The sequence below is a fragment of the Lagenorhynchus albirostris genome, chromosome 7, assembly GCF_949774975.1.
Source record: "Lagenorhynchus albirostris chromosome 7, mLagAlb1.1, whole genome shotgun sequence".
NCBI lineage: Eukaryota > Metazoa > Chordata > Mammalia > Artiodactyla > Delphinidae > Lagenorhynchus > Lagenorhynchus albirostris.
Genome location: NC_083101.1, coordinates 71,919,651 through 71,941,187, shown reverse-complemented (window position 1 = coordinate 71,941,187; position 21,537 = coordinate 71,919,651). Strand labels below are relative to the sequence as shown.

General features: G+C 35.9%; 1 pseudogene; it reads left to right on the top strand.

The window, feature by feature from the left end:
• Nucleotides 1–742: 742 nt before the first annotated feature.
• LOC132522938 (large ribosomal subunit protein eL42-like) lies at nucleotides 743–1,046 on the top strand (annotated as a pseudogene).
• The last annotated feature ends 20,491 nt before the right edge of the window (nucleotides 1,047–21,537 follow it).

Here is a 21,537-nt window from a genome sequence, read left to right as displayed (position 1 = left end):
TCTCAGTCTCTTATTCTGCTTTATGCTTGGCTTCTCAGCCTCTCAGCCTTGGGCACTTATACATCAAACTCCCTGAAGATAAGGACAACAGCAAATATTTGGTTCATTTCAATGCATTTCCGTGCTCTCCAGTAACTGGGGCCCTCAAGTCCTGAAGGACATGAAAGCTCAGCAATACCAGTAAACAATTCATTTTGTATATTATTTTTTTAAACATCTTTATTGGAGTGTAATTGCTTTACAATGGTTTGTTAGTTTCTGCTGTATAACAAAGTGAATCAGCTGTACATATACCTATATCCCCATATCTCCTTCCTCTTGCGTCTCCATATATTATTATCACTTTTATTCTACTGTTTTTGTCTTATCGAGACACAAGCCAGTCCATTCCATCCAGAAGTAAAGGTCTAAAATAGATTTTAATAAAACAGTGCTGTGCCGACTGAGGAGCCATATGGAAAAAGATAAAACTGAGTCTGTTCTTCACACTGTACACCTGTATGAATATTAAGTGGATCAGAATAAGAAACTACATAGGAGGAAAAAACATGAATGCATTCCTTTATAAGGCAAGGGCAGATATAATTTTCCTCTGATTCAAAATCTAGAAGCAACAGAGGAACGACTTGACAAATTTAACTACATCAAAATTAAAAACTAAAAAATTTGCATAATGAAACACTATATACAGAGTGAAAAAGTAGATGAGTTTTCTTTCCATGATGATAGTGTCCCAACCAACATGGTAAATGTTCCTAAAACTTGCTGGACTTTCTGTAAGACATATGGCAAGCACCAACCCCACAAAGTGGCACCGTACACAAAAAGGTAAGGATTTTCTATATGCCCAGGGAAGGAGGATTTGACAGGAAGCTGAATTATTATGGTAGGCGGACTAAGCCAGTTTTCCAGAAAAAGGCTAAAACTATAAAGAATATTGTGCTCAGGCTTGAATGTGTTGAGCCCAGCTGCAGATCTAAGAGAGATGTAAGCATTTTGAACTGGGAGGAGATAAGAAAATAGAGGGCCAAGTGATCCAATTCTAAGTTTCACCTCTTGTTTTACTATGAAGACAATAAAATCTTGAGGTTATGTTCACTTCAAAAAAAAAAAAAAGATTAATGACAAACTTAGAAAAATGTTTGCAACTTAGAGTTTTGATATCCTTATTATTTCAAGCACTCATAATTGAGAAGAAAATGATCAAGTTCTTAATACAAAAATTGACAAGAGATATGAAGAGAACACAGAAAAGGAAATTAAGATGCATCTGTGTGTGTGTGTGTGTGTGTGTGTGTGTGTGTGTGTGTGTGTGTGTGTGTGTGAGAAACTAATGCTAACTTCTTATTCCTAACTAGGAAAATGGAGATTTTAAACTATATTCTGTAGGCTTAATTTTAGTACTACTATTAGTTTTTCTATTTTTAAACCATTATAGGTACTTGGATAAGTTGAGTAAGTAATTGTTTTAATGTTGGTGAGAATAAGGATTTTCAGTTTGAGAGACAAAAGTCCTAGAAATAAAAACCCTACATCTCAAAATTGAATTAGAAATATTAATGTAAAATTAGTTCATCTCTTTTGTTTTAAAAAAGACCTGGGAGCAGTGGAAAGTGAGGCACAATGAGCAACCCTAGAACCCAGATTGTGATCTCTAATCCCCATTCCCCACAAAAAGGAAGGAGGAAGTTCTCTGGGAAAAGATTGAAACCAAGTCCACCATAGCTCATACCCTCTTGACCAAGTAGATGAGTGGCAATTTTTCTATATAGAATACTTATAGCTAACAAACACATGAGGAATGTTAGAATTAGAAATTCGCCATTGTGCAAGTTTGAAAAACATTTTCAAACAATTGTCATGAATGCACACTAAAACTATTAAGAGAAAAGTTGAAGTGACCAAGAAGCATTCAGCATTACCAAACATTAGAATACTGGACATTTTATATGTTTCTAGCTGTGAATTTGAGGTACACAGTACCATTTATGAGGTTTAGGGAAAAAATTTAATGTGATCCAGTCATGCCTTTATATCTAAGTTCATTTTGCCATAATGTGGATCATGCAGGAGCAAGTAAAATTGTGCCACTGTAAGTAAATCCAGTCGTAAAAGACAACTGGTCCAATTTTTTCAACAAGTCAATGGCATGTGAGAAAAAAGGGTAAGAGAGACTATTCTAGACTAATAGTTAAGGAGATGCTTAAGAGCCATAACAACCATATGCAATGAGTAAATCTTTTTTTGAGAAAAAATAACTAAAAACATATTTTTTATACCACTGAAGACATTTTAACATGGATTAGGCATTCTAAGCTATTAGGGAATTATTGGGGTCTTTTTTAGGTGTAATAATAGTATTATGGTTATGTGACAAAATATCTGTTTTAAGAATATATACATATAGAAGTGGATTAAAATGACAAAATGCATTTACTGTCGGTGTTAAATACTATATATATTTCACTACATCATTTGTAGAAATTAAGCTTTTTACATGTTTTAAATTATGTGTTAATGACCAATGTAAGTACAAGTCTTTTTATAACATTTATTTATACTGCCTCAATTCCTAGCTAATCTTGAGGTGGGGTAGTTCATATTTCCAAATAATTCACAGGAGGCAGACAAGAGATTTATAACTAACTCTTGAGGCATTATCATTTTTTATATCATATTCTCATTAAATAATTCATCTCTAGTAACTCTGACTTTTATCCATGAGTCACTGTATAATAGAAAAACCTTTTTCCATCTAAGAAAAGGGGCAGTGAAGTATGCTATTTTTAAAACAAGAAAAAATTGACAGTTTTCAGTGGATGGAATCAGAACTCAGGATTAATGGAATAGTCCCCAAGGATGGTCAAATGTGATTCTCTGCAGATGGCTGCACAGGATGACACTTCATAAAACATCATTTCTCTGCTAAGCTGCACAGCATCTCTGGTGCTTCAAACATATTGTTTATCTCATCAAGAGGAGCAGGTTCTAAAGGTAAGAACTGAACAAGTGCCATTGTGCAGGAAATGGAGCAGATGGCCCATCTATGATGGTCTGCCTTTACTTGATGAGAGGCTGATCCAATCCCAAACAGACCAGTTGCCAATTAAAAGAGGTCTTGGCTGAGGGAATCTGTACTTTCCTGTGACAGATAATCGGCTTAACCATTTTCTCAGACTCTGCCCACTATTCATTTCCATCACTGACCTCTCCAGAAATGCAGAAGTCCCTTATGACCAGTTCTGTGCAATATTTCATTGATACTTACTAATGAATGTCTGGATTTTACCCAAACTTCTCACCTCAGTTCTAGGCTACATTTTGTTTTCACACCCCTTCTAGCCTGATCACTAACAAAGAAATGTGTCTGTGTTTTGTAAAAGAACTTCAAAGACATGGATTAAACATGAGATTTGTTTTGACTTCCTTCTATCACAGAAATGGGCTTTATTAGCTGTTCTTTCTAAACACATTTTAGGATTGTAACATTTTGGAAGAATGGAATTTATTTAAATTTTCACAAAAATGGGTGTAAAAAGATATTGTGATTAGCAGGCATATTTTAACTTTCAAAGTTTAGGATCCTGAGCTCCAGTGTCATTTAAGGAAAACAACATGAGTCTGAAGACCATCAAGATTAAGTGTCTGGTGCCAAGAACCAGTAGTCTACCTTGAGGGAGGAGAAGGGAGTTTTCTGTTTATAAGAGGATCCTTTGACCAGGTCAGTCAGCTCATGATAGTTAGTAGACAGCCTGAGTAACATGGATCAAGGTATGAGCTACATAGCAAAGTAATGGGCCCAAAACTTGCCACATCTGAAGAAAACCTGAAAGAAATAGTAAACCAGAAGAAGAGGGCAGTGGTTTGGATACAAAAGAGTAGGGAACAAATAATGTATGCATGCAGAATGAGATCAGCTCTGGAAACAATTTGGCTCTGTGTTTTTTTAAACTTTGGTATGCTTTTTTTTCTCAAAGTTGGGGCATTTTCCTACCACACCCCAAATCTGTTAGATAATAAACCCTCTGGAAGCAGACTCCATATCTATGTTGTTCGCCACTCTTTCTCTAATGCCTACCACAGTGCTTGATATCTAGCAGGTGCTCAATAAATTCCTTCAATAAAGGAATACCTAGCACAGTGCAGAAACTGAGTAATTAATCTCTAAAATAATAAGTGAATGTTGACTAATACCCTGGGCATGACTAATCTGGAACAATATTTTTTGTTCTTTTTTGTGTTGAATTCAGGAGAAATTGGAGGACTTCCTCTCTAGTATTCAGAACATGGAGCCTGGGATTAATTCTTCTGTCACCCAGGCATTGAAACCATTTCAACTTATAGCTGAGCGCTTGAATTGTTAGAAATTTCAGGGGAATCAAATGTTTCTTCTTATAAAGGAACTTAAAGTATTCTGATCCTGTATATATATTGATTTATTGATTTATTGATTTTACTTTTTTGACTTATTAAGAAATAGATCTTTAACTTCTTTTTCCTGTATTTCATAACAGCTTTCAAAAAGATCTCCCTGCCTCCAGGCTTGCTTCCCTGCACTTCATCTTCCACATGCCTCCAGCATAACCTTGATAAAACTCAGACTTTATCAGGTCACTAACTCTTATGTTCCAAAATCCCTCCATGGTTCATAATTCATGCCTTAGCATGGCAGCAAATGCCCTTCATCTTCTATTTTCAGCCCCATCCAGGTCAGGCCTCTTTACCCACAGATCCCATCCATGTACCACGCTCCTGCCATACCACACGTTTCATCAACCTTGAACTCTTCCATAACTTTTCCCTTGTTCTTTCTTCTGTCTTATATGATTCTTTCTTCATTTTCATCCTGGCAGTATCCAACTCCTCTGTCAAAATCTAGTTTAAATGCCACCTTCTCTGTGAAGCTTTTCTTGACTCATCCAGATAGAATTAATCACACTTTCTGTGTTCCCATACCTTAATGTAGAGTGAACAGATGGAAGCAAAAGCTTGGGAGCCAGAAAGATCTCACTTCCAATCCTGGTTCCTCTGCTCACTCTGACCTTGGACAAAACATTTAAGGACTCTGAACCTCCTATTTCTCTTTTATAAAGTGGGTATAGTCATATCAACACGTCAGAGTTGCTGTAAAGATTGACTGTGATCATGGATACAAAACACTTAGCATAGGTCTTGGCTACATAGTTAAAACTCAAAGGAAGGTACTTACATTGCTTTTATTACCTTATTAGTATTTCCTCATTCATCACAATCTGATTGGTATTACAGATAACTGCATACCTGCCTAATCATTGATACAATGATTTCCTGGGCTTGGCTGGGAAAATGTATCACTATATCAGAACTGTTGATTCATGTGTATGAAATCATTTGTGTTAAATTAACAGCATAAATATATATGCTGTTATAAATTGTCTTCTCCACAGCTTTGCACATAATTGTCCCTGAAAAAGCAGCAGGACAGGAACTATCCCTTTTTGCCTCCTTTTTACCCCGAAGTATGAAATTAACATGACTTTATAAAGGTTTTAGAGAATAATATATAAATCTACCTCTAACCTATATTTCTAACAACATAGCCGCTATAGGTAACTTGGGCTGGAATTGCATTGAGACTCCTGAATGACTCAGCTGACTCAGTTCAATTGCTGCTTAAGTATGTGCTATGTCCAGGTCATTGGGGAAGCAGTGCAGAACAGAACACAAAAAGCTTTCTTTCTAGTTCAATTAAAGTAAACAGTGACTGTGCCCTGTTGAAATAACAATAGCATCAAATGCACCTAAGATACCTAAATGGGATACATTTGTGTCACGCAATTGTGTCTCACCAGATCATATCTGTGCCTCTGGTCCCCAGGAGAAGCACTCCTACTCTAACATCAGTGTAATCCTTCCAGCTGTGTCACTACCCAGCCAAAACTCTTCTGTGGTTTCACATTTCTGACCTGCAGCACATAGTCCAAACTTTCAGCATGGCACAAAAAGCCTTGGAGAAGCATGACCACACCTATTTTCCTTGCCTTGCCTCCCTTACCTTAGTTATAACTCCTATGTTCCAGCCATGGGAAAATTGTCTCCTTGGACTCTCAGTTTCAACTCCAACAGAGTAAAGAGCTTAGAAGTTATCATTCCTGTCCTTATAACAATTAAAACCTGGAAAAACTGAAAATTACTTTTCTTGCGACCATCAGAGAGAACTGAGGTTGCAGGGGAAACTATAATACTGAAAGCTGGAGAAATAGGCTCATCCAGAGACACACAGCCAAGATCTTCTTACCTGGATCAGAAACCCACTGGAGCCATAAATTGGTAGTAATACTTAAATGGTATTTTGATGAACTGCTGGAGGCTGTGGGTGGAATAGCTGGAGAGTGAGAAACTCCTGAAGACTGCAGTCTTAGGGGCTAGAGGACACACTTTCATGGGTTTTACTACCTGGAAACTCACCAGGTTCTCATGGTGAAGATCTGAGAAAGATCTCATCATGGCTCTGGCAGGGGGAAGGAAAGAGTAATTACTGTGAAATATGGTTAGAGATTTCTCCATAATAAAGATCTACACTCCAGGTGAAAAGCCTTCTAGAACACTTTTCCTGCTGGGGAAGTGCATGCCTCTCACTCTAGTCCCTTCTAGCCTTCTGGTCTAACCTAAGAATATGAAAACATAGTGAACAGGGGACCAGGCCTCAAAAAAATAGATTGAGAATGCTGCAGCCAAGAAAAAAGAGTTGAAAGTGGGGTATTGGAGGAAAGCTACACCAATGGAAAAACACTTGTGAAAGTCACAGCCCCAAGACACAGGCTGTGCAAAACAGATTTAATCTAAAGATTATAGAATGCTCCCCCTTCCCCATAAAATACCACAAGACAAACAGGGCTCCAGTATAATAACAGTGGATTGCAGCTGAATGAGCAGCAAGACACAAACTCTGAAAGGTGGAGTACTTATGGAAGCCCAAAGTCAAATAGGGAGACAAAAATGCAGACACTAGAGGAATCTGAAGACTTTAGCGCCTAAAGCTAGAGCAAATATTAAACACAACCAAACTCCTAACCAGCTTACATAAATTCTCAAACCAAATACCTATATACCTCAATTCCATTACCTATTATTTATGTTTTAACCTAAAACACATCTAACTTTCATCAGCAACAAAATAATTATAAGATATATGAGAGAAAAAACAGTTGTAAGAGCTAAAGCAATCATCAGAACAAGAGCTAGATAAACCATGGATTTGGGGACTATCAGAAAGGGAATTTAAAATAACTATGATTCATATGTTAAGGATTTTAATGACAACATGCAAGAACACATGGGTAATGTAAGCAAGATGTATAATCCAAGAAAGAATCAAAAGGAAATTCTAGAAATCACAAAAAGTAGAACAGAAATGAAGAAAGTACTTGATGGATTTATCGATAAACTTGGCACAGCTGAGGAATGAACCAGTGATTTTTGCAGATAGGTCAAAAGAAATTATGAACTGAAGTGCAAAGAGAATAATGAATTTAAAAAACAGAATGGAATGTGTAGAAACTGTGAGACAATTTCAAAAGGTGTAATGAACACATAATTGAACGCAATTGAATTTTCCAAGTACCTTCAAAACTGATGACAGATACCAAACCACAGGTCCAGGAAGCTCAACAAACACAAAGTAAAATAATGATAAACCACCTCCCCCCATTCACATGCACACACACACACACACACACACACACACACACCCCTAGGCATATCACATTAAAAATGCAGAAGACTGAATACAATAAGAAAATCTTAAAGATATCAGAGGGGAAAAAGTAATAACTTATGAATAGAGGGGCAAGTATAAGAATGACAGTGGACTTCTCATCGGAAATCATATAATAAAGAAGAGACTGGAGTGAAATATTTGAAGTGTTGAAAGAGAAAACCTCCAATCTATAATTCTATATTAAGTGAAATCATTCTTTATAAGGGAAGAAGAAATATGGAATTTCCAAGACAAGCTAAAACTGAGGGAATTCATCATCAGACTTGCCCTGAAATCCAAAAAAGAGATTTTCATGCAGAAAGTAGATAATACAGGTCAGAAATTTGGATCTCCCTAAAGACAAGAAGAGAGAGAAAAAATAATTTTGCTTTTCTTATTCTTAAAAAAAAAACTTATCTTTTAAATCAATTAACACCTATCCCTCTAAAACTATTCAAAAGAATTGAAGAGGAAGGAATACTCCCAAACTCATTCTACAAGGCCACTATCACCCTGATACCAAAACCAGGCAAAGAAACCATACGCACGAAAAAGAAAATTACAGGCCAATATCACTGATGAACATAGGCATAAAAATCCTCAACAAAATACTAGCAATCTGAATTCAAAAATACATTAAAAGGATCATACACCATGATCATACACTTGATCTCACTATCTCAGGGATACAAGGATTTTTCAATATCTGCAAATCAATCAGTGTGATATACCACATCAACAAATTGAATAGAAACCATATGATCATTTCAATAAAGGCAGAAAAAGCTTTTAACAAAATTCAACACCCATTTATAACAAAAACTCTCTAGAAAGCAGGCATAAAAGGAACATACCTCAACATAATAAAAGCCATATATGACAAACCTACAGCTAACATCATACTCAATGGTGAAAAGCTGAAAACATTTCCTCTAAGATCAGAAATAAGACAAGGATGTTCATTTTCGCAACTTTTGTTCAACATAGTTTTGGAAGCCCTAGCCACGGCAATCAGAGAAGAAGAAGAAATAAAAAGAATCCAAATTGGAAAAGAAGTAAAACTGTCACTGTTTGCAGTATGATACTATACATAGAAAATCTTAAAAATGCTACCAGAAAACTACTAGAGCTCATCAATGAATTTGGCAAAATGACAAGATACATAATTAATACACAGAAATCTATTGCATTTCTATATACTAACAATGATAGATAAGAAAGAGAAATTAAAGAAACAATCCCATTTACCATCACATCAAAAAGAAAAAAATACCTAGGTATAAACCTACTTAAGGAGACAAAAGACCTGTACTCTGAAAACTATAAGATGCTAAAGAAAACATCAAAGACAACACAAAGATGGAAAGATATATCATGTTCTTGGATTGCAGGAGTAAATACTGACAAAATGACTATCCTACCCAAGGCAATCTACAGATTCAATGCAATCCCTATCAAATTATCAATGGCATTTTTTACAGAACTAGAAGAAAAAATATTAAAATTTGTATGGATACACAAAAGACCCCGAACAGCCAAAGCAGTCTTGAGGGAAAAAAAACGGAGCAGGAGGAATCAGACTCCCTGACTTCAGACTATCACAAAGCTACAGTAATCAAGACAATATGGTACTGGCATGAAAACAGAAACACAGATCAATGGAACAAGATAGAAAGCCCAGAGATATACCCACTCACCTATGGTCAACTAATCTATGACAAAGGAGGCAAGGATATACAGTGGAGGAAAGACAGTCTCTTCAATAAGTGGTGCTGGGAAAACTGGACAGCTACATGTAAAAGAATGAAATTAGAACACTCTTTAACACCATACACAAAAATAAACTCCAAATGGATTAAAGACTTAAATGTAAGACTGGACACTCTAAAACTCTTAGAGGAAAACATAGGCAGAACACTCTCTGACATAAATCACAGCAATACATTTTTTGATTCATCTCCCAGAGTAATGGAAATAAAAACAAAAATAAACAAATGTGACGTAATTAAACTCAGAAGCTTTTGCACAGCAAAGGAAACCATAAACAAAACGAAAAGACAACCAACAGAATGGGAGAAAACATTTGCAAACGATGTGACTGACAAAGGATTAGTCTCCAAAATTTACAAACAGCTCATGCGGTTCAATACCATAAAAACAAACAACCCAGTCAAATATGGGCAGAAGACCTAAATAGACACTTCACCAAAGACGACATACAGATGGCCAAGAGGCACAGGAAAAGATGTTCAACATCACTAATTATTAGAGAAATGCGAATAAAAACTACAATGAGATTTCACCTCACACCAGTCAGAATGGTCATCAACAAAGTCTATAAACAGTAAATGCTGGAGAGGGTGGGGAGAAAAGGGAACTCTCCTACACTGTTGGTCGGAATGTAAATTGGTACAGCCACTATGGAGAACAGTATGGCGGTTCCTTAAAAAACTAAAAATAGAGCTACCATATGATCCAGCAATCCCACTCCTAGGCATATGTCCAGAGAAAAACTTGGTTCAAATGTATACATGCACCCCAATGTTCATTGCAGTGCTGTTTACAATAGCCAAGACATGGAATCAACCTAAATGTCCATCAACAGATGAATGGATAAAGAAGATGTGGTACATGTATACAATGGAATATTACTCAGCCTTTAAAAAGAATGAAATAATGCCATTTGCAGCAACATGGATGGACCTAGAGATTATCATGCTAAGTGAAATAAGTCAGACAGAGAAAGACAAATATCATATGATATTGCTTACATGCAGAATCTAAAAAAAATGATACAAATGAAATTTACAAAACAGAAACAGACTCACAGACTTAGAGAATAAGCTTGTGGTTACTGGGGAGAAGGTTGGGGTGAACAGACTCACAGACTTACAGAATAAGCCTGTAGTTACTGGGGAGAAGGTTGGGGTGAACAGACTCACAGACTTAGAGCATAAGCTTGTGGTTACTGGGGAGAAGGTTGGAGTGGGGATTGATTGGGAGTTTGGGATTGACATGTACACACTGCTATATTTAAAATAACCAACAAGGACCTACTGTATAGCACAGGGAACTCTGCTCAATATTCTGTAATAACTTTAATGGGAAAAGAATTTGAAAAAGAATAGATACATGTAAATGTATAACTGAATCACTTTGCTGTACACCTGAAACTAACACAACATTGTTAATCAACTATACTCCAGTATAAAAAATTTTTTAAAAGATAACAGTTTTAAGTCATAAGAGTAACAATTTATTGGATGATTGTACCATGTGGCTAAGTGAAATAAATGAAAACAGTATCACAAAGGATATAAGGGAGGAAACGGCAATACTCTGTTATAAAATACCTATACAACTTGTGAATCAGTATAGTTTTGAAGGTGGAGTTAGATTGTTAAAAAGTGTATATGTAAACTGTAGGTCAATAAACAATTTGAAAAGAAGTATAATTGTAATGCTGAGAGGAGATTACTGAACATTTTATATGATTCCATTTTAAGACTAGAGAAAACAGAAAAAAAGGAGGGAAAAACAAACAAGTGACAATAGACAACAGATACAACCACAGTAGATGTTAACACAATTATATCAATAATTACTTTAAATGTGAATGGTCTGAATACACCTATTAAACACCTACATTGTCAAACTGGATAAACAACACAAGACCTAACCATATATTGTCTATTTGAAAACCACAATAAATATAAAGAGACACAAGTTAAAAGTAAAGAGATTGAGAAAAACATACCATGCTAACACTAATCCAAGAAAGCAGAAGTAGCCATACTAATTTCTGACAAATCTACATTCAGAAAAAGGAAGATTATCAGGGATAAAGAGAGGCATTACATAATGATAAACTGATCAATTCTCTAAGAATACATAACAATCCTAAACATGTACCTAATAAGAAAGCAGTAAAACATATGAGGCAAAAATTAATAGAACTAAAAGGAAAAATAGATAAATCTACTACTAGATTTATAGATTTCAACACACTTCTGTTAGTAATAGATCAACTGGCAGAATAGGAGTAAGGATATAGCTGAGCTTAACATCACTGGGCCATAAAACACCTAACCAAAATAGAACCAACTACACAAACTGTGTTTTCAAACCACAATGGACTTAAACTAGAAATTAGTAACAGAAATATAGCTAGAAAATCCCAGTCATTTAAAAACAATAGACTTCTAAATAACACATGGGTCAATGAATGCTCAAGAGAAATTTTTATATATTTGAACTAGATGAAAATTTAAACACAATTTATCAAAATGTGTGGGATATAGCAAAAGAGGTAATTAGAGAAAAAATTATAGTGTTAAAATCACATATTAGAAGATAACAAAGGTAGAAAATCAATAACCTAATCTTCCTCCTTAGGAAACTAGAATAATTTAAGCATAAAGCATGGAGAAAAAAATAATAAAAATTAGAGCATAAATCACTAAAATTTAAGACAGGCAAATGACAGACAAATATCAGTAAAACCAAAAACTGGTTCTTTGAAAATTTCGATAAAATTGGTAACAAAGAATAAAGAAGACACAAATTAACAATATCAGAAAGAAAAGAGTGTTCATATCATGTATATTAAAAGGATAACAAAGGAGTACTATGAACAACTCTGTGCCCACAAATTGAATAACTTAGATGAAATGGACCATTTCCCTGAAAGACATAAACTACTAAAATTCACACATGGCGACGTAACTTGAAAAAACTCTATCTATTAAAGAAATTATGTTAATAATTAATAAAATTCCGAAAAGAAAAGTACCAGGCCCAAATGGTTTTACTGGTGCATTCTACAAAACATTTAAGGAAGAAAGAACACTGACTCTCCATAATCTCTTTCAAACAATAAAAGCAGAGGGAAGACTTTCTAACTCATTTTATAAAGGCCAACATAGCCCTAACAACAAAACCAGATAAAAACATTACAAAAAAGAAAACTACAGATAATAATACATAAATTTGCATGCAAAGTCATCAATAAAATATTAGCAAATTGTATCCAATAATGTTTAAAAAGAATTAAACATGACATCCAAGTAGAATTCATTTCAGGTATGCAAAGATGACTCAACATTCGAAAATCAATCAATGTACTCCATCTATAGCCAAAAGGCTAAAGAAGAAAAAAATCACATGATCATATCAATCTACACCAAAAAAGCATTTGGTAAAATCTAACATCCAATCATGATTTTTTTTTTTAAGTCAGACAACTAGGAATAATAGGAGAGAACTTTCTCAGCTTGACAAAGAACAACTAGAAAAACCTACGTTCTGTGTCATACTTAATGATGAGAGGCTAGATGCTTCCTCCCTAAGATCAGGAACAAGGCACAGATGTCCTCTTTCACTGTTCTTGTTCAATATCTTAATGGAAGTTCTAGCTAATGCAATATAACAAGAAAAACATACGAAAGTTATACATGTTAGAAAGGAAGAAGTGAAACTTGTTATTTGACATGACTGTCTATGTCAAAAATCCCAAAGAAGCTACAAGAGAATGTTAGAATGAGCCATGTTGTATGGATTAGAGTTTGGCACATCAGTATGAACTCATGCTCAGCTCAGTATTGATAAGATGGTTACATATAAAAATATTTCTAAATATCTACAACTGGTTAATTTATACATATTTTTTTTCTTTCTCTGTCAGCTGAGACACCTAGCAGCAATGATGTCACAGTAGCAACAAGTGTACCTAGCACCCAGATCCTGATTTCTAATACCAATCTCCAATAAAAGGAACCAGGCATCCTTGGAGAAATGGCTGATGCTAGGACACAAATAGGAAACATACAAAGTATACAAGATGAGCCTAGAGCACTGAGTAGTGTCAGAAAGAAAATATGGGGAGGAAAACATAATGAGAGGAGTAAACCAAAGAGATACAGGAGCCCACTGAAGGAACTCCCAGTGGCAAAGCTGGACCAATTTAAACAACAAATAAAGGAGTATTGTATTATAATCCAAAGTATAAGATAAATTTCCATGGTTTCATACTGATTTTATATACATATATATGATCGATTGAATAAGTGAGGATAACAGAAAAATCACCCATGCAAAATAGTTTCAAATTATGTAGCTACTTCACTCTCAAGGAGGTGGAGTATAATTCTTCACTCTTTTAGTAGGGCTGTGCATAGTGACTTTCTTCTTAGAAGTACCGTATGAAAAATGGAGAAAAGGAAAAAATACCACAGTGGAGAAACATAACACTGATTAAGCTAGATGATCAAGATTAATATAAAAAATCACAGACATATTGACAATGTCTATCAAAGATAACATCAGACAAATCCCAAATGGGGGATATGCTACAAATTGCCTAACTAGTACTCCTCAAAAACTTTTAAGGTCATCAAAAACAAGGAAACACACAGTCACAGCCAAAAGGAGACTAAAGAAACAAGATTAAATGTGATGTAGTATCCTGGATTGGATCCCAGAACAGAAAAAAGATGTTAGGTAAAAAATATGGAAATTAGAATAATGTATTGACTTTAGTTAATGATTTGTCAATATTATTTCATTAATTAATATGACAAATTAGTATGACAATTTTATCATACTAAGATATTAAGAAAATCTGGGTACAGGGTATACACATGAGAACTCTGGGCTATGTTCACAATTCTTGTGTAAATCTAAAATAGTTTATTTTAAAATACTTTAAAAATTATCTCTATCCTAACATAACATGTCCTTCTCATCTATCCTTCTCATGATGTTTTCTTGGTCAGACATGAGCCTGCTTCTCCATGTGACAAAAATCTAAGACATTGCTTATTCTATAAAGTAATCTTCAACCTCTCCGGACAGTATTTGTTGTTTCTCCTTCTCTTGATACCACGACAATTACCTCATCACAATGTAATCGTGCTTATTTCTTCCCACACTAGGCTGGGTTGTCTGTGGTCTCCACCATGTCTTATTATTCTAACATTGTGCTAACTAAGTGCTGAACACAATGGAGGTTAATGTCTGTTCACATACATTATGTTGTATGTTCATCCCAACCACCTTGTGTGTTGACAGGCCACAATTTTTGCCATTTCAAATGAGTAAATTGAGTCTCAGAGAGTGGAAAAGTCTTATCATAGTTTATTCAACATTTAAGTGCTGGAAAAGGCATTTATCTCGTTCTTATGGCTCTACATCTACTTTCTCCTCCCATGTAGAGATAAGCCGAGGCTCTTCAACCTGGCTTTAAATCTTGGTTCTGTCCACTTTTATCTCTTTGATCTTTGGCAAGTCATGAAATCTAGGTGAAATTAAAAACCTTTATATATTTTCAGTGGAACAAATGATAGTATTTACCTTATAGAGTTTTGTGAGCATTAATGATACATTGCTTGTAAAGTAACTTACCTGGTAAGAGCTCAATAAATTGCAACCACTTATACTATTATTAATATAAGTGAAAAAACAATAAAACTATTTTAGAATCAATGAATCAACCTTGCCAAAATATATATATAAAAAATTAAGGCCACATTTTATTTGCTGTGTTTGGGCCAACACATAGGCTCTTATTGTTTTAGCTATCCTCCTTTAAAACACAGGTTCAATGGTAAGGAACCAGAGTTCTATTTGAGATGGCAGTTTGGACTGCATGACCTCTAAATTCTTTTCTGTACATATATTCTTCCATAGTCTTTATTTCCTTTGCAATCCCTCAAGTAATGCAGCATACAATATCAGAAGTTCAATAAAGGATGTATGACTGAGGCTTTCAAACTCCCAACACAATCACTTTCATGTTGCCAATTTTGATTCAGTTTGTGATTTACGGGCATATGGGGTGTTTTGCATTCCAGAGTTTCCCCTTTTTAGTCATGATTTGCAAATGGATATATAATAACCCATAAACTGATATCAGCGTCAAAACAGCCATCCAACTCGAGTAATAAATGGCCTTTGGAGGGAAAAGATAAAGCCCATTAGGAAGGGCACAAACAACAAGTAAGGGAGTGTGGACAATAGCCTTCATAAAGTCAAGGTTTCTCAGTTCATTCCACACATTCTGTCCATTCTAAGACATTGTGTGTGATGAGTGCCTAATGCAATCGGACTCTTACTCTCCTTTGGCAAGGCAGGCCTGCAACAATAGTCTAAACCTCAGCCCTGCCAACCCCAAACAGGCATGCCAGTCTTCCTTATTCCAGATTTGTGGCTTGTCTCCACAAAGTAATAGTGATTTTCTTGTCTGTACCAATTGCAGGCTGCAGATGGGTAGCCTAATGCTGTAATGTCGGACTAAATTCTCCACAGATGAACTGGAAAATTTCCTTACTCATTCAGAAGTCTGTCAGCCAGCTGTCAGGTCTCCAGGACTCCCTTACTTGCCCAGATCACCAGCGAACAGACGGTGTTCACCACAATGATTAGGCTGTGTTTTCAGTTTAAACCCTTTTCTCCTATCTAATGACTTAATCTATTCTTCTTTCTTCAAAGACTCTGGAAAACGATCATTGGAAATTTCTTAACCAGATGGATTCTTCAAGAAGGCAACTGAGGAAAGTAACAAAACTACCTTGGAGTAAGGGATTAAAAAGTGTATCTCTACGAGCTATTCATTGGCCATGACCTCACTACATGTCCAATCATTCTTCCAAGGTGTCCAGTGAAGGACTCCCTTCTGTGCCAATAGAGATGGGGAATTGGGAAGCAGATGCCAGCTCACTAGCTACTTGACTGTCACTATCAATAAAGAACACAACATAATTTCAGGGGACTCCAAAAGCCAAGACAATATTTAAATAGAACAGGAAATAAGTGACAAATGGGCTACAAAAGAGAAAGGAGGGAAGAATCTATTTCATTTCGCATTTATAAAATTTGAGAACACTGCTCAGTCTAAAAAATGTCTTTTTTTGCCTTCATATATTTGAATTAATAAAGAGAACTTAGAGATCATCTGTGTATGGGCTTTTGGGGTGGTTTTGGTTGGTTTTGTTTTGTTGTAGAGTTTACTCTTCCTCTAGCATTCGATCTGGGTACAATCAGTTCACAAACATCTAAGAGTGCCTATTCACAGTGTCTTTCTCTATAGAGCAGGGATTTTGAAAAATACAGAAGTTCTTTCTGAATATGTTTCTCTCAGGGGTCTTCCTTGTCAATCATTAGTCTAAATGATTCACTTACAGATAACCTTCCCAATGAGCATGAGCTTTGGGGTTAAATAGGTGTAGGTTCAAAAGCTGACTCTGACATTTACAGTGCACAAAACATTTAGAAATCTATTTAATTTTTCGTAGCCTCAATTTCCTCATCTTCCAGAGTTATTGTGAATTCTCTATGCATGCTGTCAAGCCACCTGTCAAAAACTCCCCAATGACTCTGGCTATATAGAGTTTATAATGCCTGCTAAACCTGGCCCTGCTTTCCTTTCATTTCCATCTCATGTTACTCTCCTAACACTGCATGCTCAGGGACTCTGACCTACTTTCAGTTCCTTACATCTACCAAGGAGTGTCTCCTATCAAGGCCTTCTCATGTCCTGTTTTCTCCACCTGAATCACCTTACTCCCTGCTCTTATAGCTGGTTCCTTCTCATTCTTCAGATTTCATTGCAAGTTTCACTTTCTCCAAGAGGTCTTCTCAGACCACTTTATCAAATAGGTCCTCCTATCATGGTGTTCACTGGTTTTCTTTATAGCTTTTTACAGTTTGCATTCGCATGTTGAGTGGGCCAAAAAATGCCTTCGGTTTTTTAAGTAAAAGATACATTTTTTATTTTCACCAATAATTTTACTGAACAACATATTCACCCTTTTGTTCCACTACCTTCTACCATTTTTCAGGCAACTTCATAATTCTATCTTCCCAAAACTTTTAATCTTTTTGAGCAAAGAACTCTTCCAAGTGCCTTTTACAGTCTTCCAGGGAATTGACAATTTTTCCATTAAGAGAATTTTGTAAAGACCGAAATAAATGGAAATCTGAAGGTGAAATGTCTGGTGAATATGGCAGATGAATCAGAACTTCTCATCCAAGCCGTAACCGTTTTTGCCTGGTCATCAAAGAAACATGTGGTCTTGCATTATCCTGATGGAAGATTATGCATTTTCTGTTGACTAATTCCGGATGCTTTTCATCGAGTGCCACTTTCAGTTGGTCTAACTGAGAGCAGTCCTTAATGGAATTAATCATTTGGTTTTCCAGAAGGAGCTCATAATAGAGTACTCCCTTCTAATCCCACCATATACACAACATCACTGTCTTTGGATGAAGACCGGCCTTTGGTTTGGTTGGTGGTGGTTCATTTCACTTGCCCCATGATCTCTTCCATTCCACATTGTTGTACAGTATCCACCTTTCATCACCCATCACAATTTGTTTCAAAGACGAATGTTTTCATTACGTTTCAGTAGAGAATCACATGCGGAAATATGGTCAAGAGGGTTTTTTTCCTTAACTTACGTTGAACTCAAACATCAAAGTGATTAACATAACCAAGCTGGTGCAAATCATTTTCAATGCTTGATTTGGATATTTTGAGTATGTTGGCTCTCTCCTGCATGGTATAACGTTGATTGTTCTCAATTATTGTTTTGATTTGATTGCTATCAACTTCAACTGGTCTACCCGACCGTGAAGCATCGTCCAGTGAGAAATCTCCAGCACGAAACTTCACAAACCACTTCTGACATGTCCAGTCAGTCACAGCACCTTCCCCATACACTGCACAAATCTTTTTGTGCATTTCAGTTGTGTTTTTACCTTTTTTGAAATAATAAAGCATAATATGCTGAAAATGTTGCTTTTTTTTCCATCTTCAATATTAAAATGGCTACACAAAATTCACCAATTTGGATACGTCTTTTTTTAAATGCCCACTGATATGACAGCTGTCACACACAATCTAATAAAATTGTTTCAAATGAAGTTAAAGACAACTAAGTGCTACTAGATCCATCTTATGGAAAAAAAAACAAACGAACATTTTGGCCCACCCAATATTTGTGTTTCTTATTACCTTTCTCCTTCATGGAGGTGGTGGGTATGACTGCCTGGAAGGTTCCCTTCCTCACAACTCCATTTCTTTGATGAATTAGCACCCATCCTTCCTTAGTGACACTACCCAGACTTCCTAGACTAGGTTAAATTCACTCTGTATGTATTTCCTTAGTACCCTGTACTTTGCTTCTGGAACTCTCAAAACACTTCTAATTACTTGGCCATTGCCTCTCTCCTAATATACCTCAATGAGGACAGGGCCCAAGTTGTTTTGTTTTATGTTCATATTGCTCAAAATAGTGCCTGGTACCTAGAAGATGCTCAATAAATGTTAACTCTTACCTGTCCCCATGTAACTATTAATAATAAATCCCAGGACCATCTTAATTTTCCCCTACAAAAATTGGGGAAATCTTCATGTTGATGCCCCCTTTACATGGGGATGCACAGTCTCTGCATTTTCTCTTTCTTTTCTCCAATACACTCTTCCACTTCAGAACTCTCATGGGAAAACCTAGAATTACTTATTCAGACACTTTCCCAGGGTATTTGATCCAAAGAATGTATAAAAACAGAACAAAGCATAATGTGTAGAATGTGAGGTGAAAATGCCCACCTGATTTTGCTTTGTTTGCTCTAGGGAGCAAATTATACACATATGCAATTATACACATAAGCAATTATGGGGTAAATGAGACCCAAAGAGTTTGTGGGTAGCTTCTGATGATGTCTTTCCTAATTTTACAGTTCCATCTTGTCTTCTTTAGCATTTAGATTTTCCTCCTTTCTACCCCTCAAACTCTCCACACTAGCCTAGTTTTCACTTTCTGTATGTTCTAGCAGTGGGTACTTTTCCCAAACCCCAGATCCAAGAAGGATACACTGGTTTACACTTCTCTACTGGAAGTGCTTTGCTCAGAAGAATCACTGGTAAAACTCATAGCTAAGGGGATAGTTGTCACATGATCAATTCTAAAAATTACTTCCCAAACTTTGTTTTTGAAGCTGGCATCTATGAAGACATCTTTTCAGGGAATCCCCAAAGCCTTTGAGGACTGGAAAGTTTCATGTTTATTTTTCAAAATGTTTTAAAAAACTAGTACAAACATAACCTGGACTATTTGGAAGGCCAGTTTTTAAACCTTCCACTTGCATGGTTGCAATTGATCCAAAACAAACTATCACATACGTAAGACCACTAAGTGTTCTAGATGTGTCAAAAATAGATGAAGGGGTATGGACATTCACAGACTACTGATAAAATTTTCAATTATTCTTCTGGAGGGCTTCTCATGTTCACGGTCACCCTCATCCTAAAACTCTGACTTTTGCAATTAATAAAGTTATATTCTTTTTGATCAATTTATTATAATAATTAATAGGAATAAGTATTGCCTTTCACACCTACATCTAGAGTTTTCTCAAAGAAATAATTCTCCTATTTAGTTCTAAGCAAAATTAAATTAACCTAAAGTTTGGGAAACTGTATGACAATCAATCACAAATACTATCTAGGGAACAACAGCAACCTTATAATGGAAAAAAGTTAATTACCTAAATATTTGCAGAATTTTAAGATGTGAGGATAATAGACCAAATTTACTGAAATGCAGCTGAGCCTTGAAAAGTTTAAGCTCTCTCAGAAGCATAAAAAATATTTAGGTTTTGGAGGTTAATCAAGATTGTGGAGCAAGAGGACATGGAGCTCACCTCCCATGACAAATACATCAAAAATACATCTCTATGTGGAACAATTCTCACTGAAAATGAACTGGAAATTGGCAGAAGGACTTCTATACAACCAAAGCTGTAAGAAAGACATACATGTAATCAGGGAGGAAGGGAAGAAAAGCAGTTGGAGTCAGGGTCTGTGTCCCTGGGAGGGGACTCAGGAACAGGGAGAATACAGAGGTGGACTCCGACCCTGGGAAGTGAGTGGTAAGAAGCACAGATTGGGCACCCCAGTCCTGGTGTCCTAAGATGAGCCCACTTGGCTGGTTGGACCACTGGGATTAACAGGAGGGCTGGGCAAAGCCTGGACTCCACCTGTGAGAAGCATGTGCATGTTGGCTTGCCCCCAAGGCAGGGAAGAGAGAGGGTCTGCTCTAGCAGCAATATCCCATCAGACAATATACACTTGAAAACAAAGGCTATAATGAAAATCAAAGAAGGGTATTATAAATGATAAAGGGATCAATAAAAGAAGATTATACTCGTTAACATATATGCACCCAATACAGGAGCACCTAAATATGTAAAGCAAATGCTAACAGTCATAAAGGGAGAAATTGACAATAATACAATAAGTGTAAGGACCTTTAACACCCCTAAACATTAACGGACAAATCAAAAAATCAATCAGGCAACAGTGGTCTTAAATGATGCAATAAACCAGTTGGACTTAATAGATATCTACAGGACATTCCATCTAAAAACAGCAGAATATACATTCTTGTTAAGTGCACATGGAACATTCTCCAGGATAGATCACTTGATAGGCCACAAAACAAGTCTCAACAAATTTACACCAGAATGAAACAAGAAATCAATTATAGAAAGAAAAATGGGAAAAGAATGAACATGTGGAGACTAAATAATATGCTACTAAAAAACCAATGGGTCAATGAAAAAATAAAAAAGGAAATCAGAAAATACCTTGAGACAAATGGAAATGAAGACACAACAGTCCAAAATCTATGGAGTACAGCAAAAGCATTTCTGAGAGGGAAGTTTATAGTAATACAGGACTTCCTCAAGAAATAAGAAAAATCTGGACCTCGAGATTATCACACTAAGTGAACTAATTC